This window comes from Melozone crissalis, unplaced genomic scaffold (assembly GCF_028551555.1).
Source record: "Melozone crissalis strain CALT ecotype California unplaced genomic scaffold, PUWL_Pcris_2 ptg000033l_1, whole genome shotgun sequence".
NCBI classification, from domain to species: Eukaryota; Metazoa; Chordata; class Aves; order Passeriformes; family Passerellidae; genus Melozone; species Melozone crissalis.
Window position 1 is genome coordinate 18,146,667 of NW_026535811.1, and position 7,766 is coordinate 18,154,432.

The following is a 7,766-nucleotide window of genomic DNA, read 5'->3' on the forward strand; positions in this document are numbered from 1 at the left end:
TCCCAGGTGCATCACCCTCTTCCTTCCCCCACTGCCTGAGGTACTCGGAAGGAACAAGACTTCTCCAGTTTCCTACTGTATGGAACCCCTCTGTCACTTTGATTGTGGAGCCAAGAATGGGACCATACACACACAGCAAGCTTCATGCACTGCAACACACTTTTATTGAGTGCTCTCTTCCTTTGCAGATCTGAATGTCTGCCTGGTCAGTCCACATTGGTTGAAGCAGTTGCCACCCGGTCAAGCAGCCAATAGCTGCTGGTGTCCCCAACGGTCCGGGCCTGCTCCCTAATGGTCCACACTGGTTAAGTTTCATAATTAAAGTACTTATAGAATTGCTTATGCTTCAGTTCTAAAATTAGGATGAAATGAAACCGTGAGGCCTTCAGGCAAGCTGTTGGCCACCACAATCCCCCTCTGTTTTATGCTCCCTCTGGTTTACATATTTGTAACCATGTAGAAGACACAGGCAGGGAAGGAGGGCGCGCTGGGGTCACCCTTTATGTAAGGCAGGGTTCCACCTGTCTAGAGCTTAATGATGGTGCTGATGGGGTTGAGCATTTTTGGGTAGGAATCAGGGGGAAGGCCTACAATAGCAGCCTGCCACTCTTAGATGGTGGTTCATCACTGCAGTCTGTGTAGCTGTGCCTGTTTATGCACAGAAAGACAGAGCAATCTATCCGGAACTGGTCACCAAAAATACATCTTTCTAATGCAGAACAATTGTGCTGGGAAACTGTTTCTGGAGTAGAAAAAAGGAGTGCTCTCCAGAGGCCTGGTCCACAAGTGGTGTGGGAAAGCCAGGAGGATGCTGTCATGCTCATTCTTCAGAAAAGCAGCAAGGCTGAAACCAAAGTGCAGCTTTTATAGACTCCGAGATTTAACTGAAGCTCAGCATGGAGTCAAGGCTTTGACTCCATGATCCTCAAGAGTGCCTTCCAACATGGATATCTATGAGATTGCCAGTGGAGGGCAGCTGAGAAAAAAGACAAGAGAAGGGCCAAGAGAGGTTCTTTGAAGAAGATTCACTCAAAGGCTGCCTTAACCGGTACCCCAGGGCCCCTGCGACAGTCTGAGCTGGGGTGGGGACAAAGGGTGGGGCTGGGCTGGCTGTGGTGTACTGTGACATTTGTGACATCACGGGGCCATGTCACAAATGGGGGCAGCTATACAAGGCCCCAGCAGGTAACGCTGGCCCTGTATTGCTTGGGCAAGCGGTGAGTGCACACATGGTGGGGAGGCTGGGCTGAGGATAAGGGCCGGGGCAGAAACACTGTACCCGGGGATGGCTTTTCCCCCTGAATCCAGGAACAGCCCCTCATGGCCCAGCCTTGGGCAGGACACCGTGCTGCTGCTGCTGCTGCTGCTGCTCGGGCAGCGGAACGGGTCTGGCTGCTTGCCAGCTGTCTGGGGTCCTGTGCTTCCTGCTGCCAGATCCCTGGGATTGCTGTCCCTGCTGCCCCCCCACAATCCCTGCTGCCAGCTGCCTCCCTCTCAAGGCCTTCTCTCCATCCTCCTGCAGACCATGGATACCTGGGTATTGTGGCTCTTGCTCTTGCAAAGTTTAGTCCAGTACCCACAGCCCGTGGGTGATGGCTTGGACGAGGTGACACATCTGCGAATGGAGGTGCGTGCCAAGCTCCAGGAAGAGGAGAAGATTCATCTGCAGTGGGAGGTGGAGCAGCTGGTCCTGGTGAAGCAGGGTGTCTTGGCCTGGGGAGACCTGCTCTCCTCTGCCCGGCAGCACTGGCAGGTCTGGGCTCTTGCAGGGCTCCTGCTCCTTCTCTGGGCACTGTGGTATATGTGGAGGAAAGGGAGCCTGAGGAGGGAGGAGCAAGGAGAAGGACATGATGGTGTAAATGAAGAGGAGGTTGAAAATGTGGATGCACATGAAGAAGACTTTGGAAATGAAGATGAAGGAGACAATGAAATGGAGGTGGAGGAAGACGACAGTGATGATGGCCGTGCAGAGGATGTCGACAATGCTGCTGCGAATGAAGCTGGCTATGAGGCTGCCAATGCAGCGAACGTCAATGACGTTGGAAATCAAGTGCAAGAATTCCGTGATCGTGCCGACAACTTTGGAAGAATCATAATGGAGCGCGTACAGTGGCCTGTGCAGGACCTGCAGGGAGGATGCATGTGGACAAGAACCCTGATGGAGCATTTTGCAATTTATTTTCGACGGGTCTTGTCCAACAGTTTCTATCCGGTGCTGCAAGGAGCCATTGGGGTGGGCAGTGCCTTTGAAGGTTGGAGTCCCCGTGAGCAGGATGTTGTGTACCAGGTGCTCATACCCATGACACCTCCCCGCGGGCATAGCTTCCACCTAGAGCTGAGCACTGCACGGCAGAGGCACTTGAGGAACTTCCACATCCGCGTGCAGCAGGAGTGCACCTGCACGAGTGAGCAGCAGGGTGAGAACATGCTGTGCTTCCTGCACCACCCTGAGGAGGAGCTGAGGAGGCATCAGGATCCCAGCCTCCTTCATACCCTGTGCACGGGCTCCTACCTGGACGTGGAGAAAACTGCCCGCTGGTTCTACCAGCTGGTGAGAGCAATCTGGCCGGCTTTGCTTGAGTCACACCGTTGGCATTTAGTGCTGCTGCCCGCCAGACGCTCCTGCCAGTTCAAGGTGACCAATGGCAGAGAGAGCTACCGGATCGAGATACTCTTTGGGGTGCAGCAAGGCAACTCAGACGTCTTTGTAAGCAGCCAGCCTAGGCAAGCCCAGACCTCCAGCACAATCTGGCCAGAGAGCTACGCTGTGGCCGAGATGAAGTTCTTCAGGTACATCGCCAGGCGGGCTCCCCCTGACAGCTTGCACCTGAAATGCCTGCAGTTCTTCACTCGTCTTCAGCTGGGCTTAGGCTTTTCCACCTATACCATCAAGACCATTGTCATGCACCTCCTGAGCATCTTGCCCGCGTCACAGTGGCGCAGGAGACATTTTGTGAGTCGGCTGATGGATATCAGCGACAGCCTGCGCACGTGTGTGGAAAGGAGACGCCTCAATCACTTCATTGTGGGCAACCGGAGGCTTCCTGGGGGCATCCGCTTGCCCCCAGAGGTCCTAATGGCCAGGTCATGCAATCTCTTCCATGACCTGGTGATGGATCCCGTTGCCCACTCTCAGGCAATGAACCAGTACATGGATCTGCACCATTGGCTCAAACGGATCGTTAGAAATGAACGGTGAAAGAGGTTCTCCTGCACAGAGCGGTGCTTGTGAGGCTCACAGTGGGTGGCAGAGAAGCAGCTCTCAGGAGATGGGAAAAGAAGGGAGAATGTGGGCTTTGGAGAGGGAAGGGAAAACGCTGCGTAGCAGCCTAAGCCATCAGCAGCAACAGTGTGGTCCCAAGAGCCTCCCCAGCACTGCATCCAGTGATGAAAAGGTTGGCTCCAAAGATCAAGGAACATGCACAAGGAAATGCTATTATTCCCCCACCTCTTTCTTTGAGTCCATTTGCCCTCTGAGAGCTTCATCTTGTGCAGAGACGCCGATCTCAGAATCCCAGACGAGATGAGAGCACAAGAGGTGCTCCAGGCAGCTCTTCCCGCTCTACACTACAAAAGATTGTGTTTGGATCCAGGTTTTTAACTTTCTCTGGGGAAAGAGACTCCACAATCCCTGGGCAATGTTTGGGATCGGTGAATGGACGTTGTTTCTCCTTGTTCCCGCATGGGAATCCTTCTGGTCAACATTGTACCAGCTGTGCTGGAGCTGACCTGATATTTTGTATACGTAAAGATCTAAGTTGTTAATTTGTGTATATATATCCCCTGTGTACATATTATATGCTAGAAAGCTTATCAATTATCATATATAATAGTAAAATATCAGTAAAGCCAATAGAATAATCTATATATTGTCAATGACATGAATGATGTAATTTTTATATAATGAGAAGAAATTATTCTCAAGCATCCAATATGTAATTTTGTTTAGAGAATGCAATATAGCCAATATTTAGCATCACTCTAGGTTGTGATACATATTAATGCTCATAGGGCACTTTTATATAATATAGCATATTATTATAAGGTTTTCATGAAATTGATACTTTTATAACATACATACCAATTATATCTTATATATTGCATCTAAGAATTTTTTTTTTGTAGTAGTAAAGACATCTATCGTGTCTCTGTCTGCTGGGGACACACAATTATGTTCTATAGTTAGTGCTTTTATGAGTAGCAACCTGGAAATTTCGTTGCTCTTGATTCAATAAAGGACAAGATTCCAGAACCTGGATCGTGCAAGACTTTATTGACCTCAACCAGAGCTGTAGTGTAGGTAAAAGCGACAAGTTGTGAATCTGAGCTTGTGAAGAGTCTCCTTGAAATTGGCCAAACTTGCAGTGGTGAATTGGTTCTAATCAGAAATTAAGTCCAGTTGACCCCGGCCCCTGCGACCACAGAAGGCCAGAAGGGCCTCCCTTGGAAGGATGCTTAAAAATGGTCTTGTTGCAACCCTGCTGCCAAGGGCAGGGACACCTTCTCCTAGGCCCGGCTGTTTCAAGGCCCGTCCAGCCTGGCCTGGAACGCTGCCAGGGATGGGGCAGCCACAGCTGCTGTGGGCAGTGTGGGCCAGGGCCTGAGCAGCCTGAGAGGCAAGAATTTCTTGTGCATCTCCAGCCCAAGCCGGCCCGCTGTCAGTGGGCAGCCACTGGGCCTGGTGCTGTCCCTGCAGGCCCTTGTCCGCTGCCGCTCTCAGGTCTCTGCTGGGCCTGGTGCAGAGAGTGAAAGGCCCAGAGAGTGAAGGTGCCCCCGGAGAAGGCCTTGGAGAGCACTGGGGCCAGGAGTGCCACCATGAGGACAGCAAGCAGGGCCTGGTGTGGCCGTCAGGGCGGGAGGGCACAGGGCAGGCGCTGAGGCCCTGCCAGCTGGAGCTGGGAGCTCTGGAGTGCTGCTGGCAGAGAGCCGTGGCAGATCCGTGCAGCAGCAAGGACACGGCTTCTAGATGTGTTAGAAAGCAGAGAAGAGCAGGAGAATGAGCACTGAAAGAGTAGGGTGTGTCCCTGTGGGGAACAAACTTCACAACGCCAGAGGTTATCGCCAGGGAGGACACAGAGGAGTCCTGTAATAGTATTGGAATAAAGGGAGGGGCCAAGGGACATTTCCCCTTGGGGTGTCTCGATTTGTTGAGACCCAGGACAAGGGCGCAGCCTCCTTTTTTATCCTAATTCCCAGGTGCATCACCCTCTTCCTTCCCCCACTGCCTGAGGTACTCGGAAGGAACAAGACTTCTCCAGTTTCCTACTGTATGGAACCCCTCTGTCACTCTGATTGTGGAGCCAAGAATGGGACCATACACACACAGCAAGCTTCATGCACTGCAACACACTTTTATTGAGTGCTCTCTTCCTTTGCAGATCTGAATGTCTGCCTGGTCAGTCCACATTGGTTGAAGCAGTTGCCACCCGGTCAAGCAGCCAATAGCTGCTGGTGTCCCCAACGGTCCGGGCCTGCTCCCTAATGGTCCACACTGGTTAAGTTTCATAATTAAAGTACTTATAGAATTGCTTATGCTTCAGTTCTAAAATTAGGATGAAATGAAACCGTGAGGCCTTCAGGCAAGCTGTTGGCCACCACAATCCCCCTCTGTTTTATGCTCCCTCTGGTTTACATATTTGTAACCATGTAGAAGACACAGGCAGGGAAGGAGGGCGCGCTGGGGTCACCCTTTATGTAAGGCAGGGTTCCACCTGTCTAGAGCTTAATGATGGTGCTGATGGGGTTGAGCATTTTTGGGTAGGAATCAGGGGGAAGGCCTACAATAGCAGCCTGCCACTCTTAGATGGTGGTTCATCACTGCACTCTGTGTAGCTGTGCCTGTTTATGCACAGAAAGACAGAGCAATCTATCCGGAACTGGTCACCAAAAATACATCTTTCTAATGCAGAACAATTGTGCTGGGAAACTGTTTCTGGAGTAGAAAAAAGGAGTGCTCTCCAGAGGCCTGGTCCACAAGTGGTGTGGGAAAGCCAGGAGGATGCTGTCATGCTCATTCTTCAGAAAAGCAGCAAGGCTGAAACCAAAGTGCAGCTTTTATAGACTCCGAGATTTAACTGAAGCTCAGCATGGAGTCAAGGCTTTGACTCCATGATCCTCAAGAGTGCCTTCCAACATGGATATCTATGAGATTGCCAGTGGAGGGCAGCTGAGAAAAAAGACAAGAGAAGGGCCAAGAGAGGTTCTTTGAAGAAGATTCACTCAAAGGCTGCCTTAACCGGTACCCCAGGGCCCCTGCGACAGTCTGAGCTGGGGTGGGGACAAAGGGTGGGGCTGGGCTGGCTGTGGTGTACTGTGACATTTGTGACATCACGGGGCCATGTCACAAATGGGGGCAGCTATACAAGGCCCCAGCAGGTAACGCTGGCCCTGTATTGCTTGGGCAAGCGGTGAGTGCACACATGGTGGGGAGGCTGGGCTGAGGATAAGGGCCGGGGCAGAAACACTGTACCCGGGGATGGCTTTTCCCCCTGAATCCAGGAACAGCCCCTCATGGCCCAGCCTTGGGCAGGACACCGTGCTGCTGCTGCTGCTGCTGCTGCTCGGGCAGCAGAACGGGTCTGGCTGCTTGCCAGCTGTCTGGGGTCCTGTGCTTCCTGCTGCCAGATCCCTGGGATTGCTGTCCCTGCTGCCCCCCCACAATCCCTGCTGCCAGCTGCCTCCCTCTCAAGGCCTTCTCTCCATCCTCCTGCAGACCATGGATACCTGGGTATTGTGGCTCTTGCTCTTGCAAAGTTTAGTCCAGTACCCACAGCCCGTGGGTGATGGCTTGGACGAGGTGACACATCTGCGAATGGAGGTGCGTGCCAAGCTCCAGGAAGAGGAGAAGATTCATCTGCAGTGGGAGGTGGAGCAGCTGGTCCTGGTGAAGCAGGGTGTCTTGGCCTGGGGAGACCTGCTCTCCTCTGCCCGGCAGCACTGGCAGGTCTGGGCTCTTGCAGGGCTCCTGCTCCTTCTCTGGGCACTGTGGTATATGTGGAGGAAAGGGAGCCTGAGGAGGGAGGAGCAAGGAGAAGGACATGATGGTGTAAATGAAGAGGAGGTTGAAAATGTGGATGCACATGAAGAAGACTTTGGAAATGAAGATGAAGGAGACAATGAAATGGAGGTGGAGGAAGACGACAGTGATGATGGCCGTGCAGAGGATGTCGACAATGCTGCTGCGAATGAAGCTGGCTATGAGGCTGCCAATGCAGCGAACGTCAATGACGTTGGAAATCAAGTGCAAGAATTCCGTGATCGTGCCGACAACTTTGGAAGAATCATAATGGAGCGCATACGGTGGCCTGTGCAGGACCTGCAGGGAGGATGCATGTGGACAAGAACCCTGATGGAGCATTTTGCAATTTATTTTCGACGGGTCTTGTCCAACAGTTTCTATCCGGTGCTGCAAGGAGCCATTGGGGTGGGCAGTGCCTTTGAAGGTTGGAGTCCCCGTGAGCAGGATGTTGTGTACCAGGTGCTCATACCCATGACACCTCCCCGCGGGCATAGCTTCCACCTAGAGCTGAGCACTGCACGGCAGAGGCACTTGAGGAACTTCCACATCCGCGTGCAGCAGGAGTGCACCTGCACGAGTGAGCAGCAGGGTGAGAACATGCTGTGCTTCCTGCACCACCCTGAGGAGGAGCTGAGGAGGCATCAGGATCCCAGCCTCCTTCATACCCTGTGCACGGGCTCCTACCTGGACGTGGAGAAAACTGCCCGCTGGTTCTACCAGCTGGTGAGAGCAATCTGGCCGGCTTTGC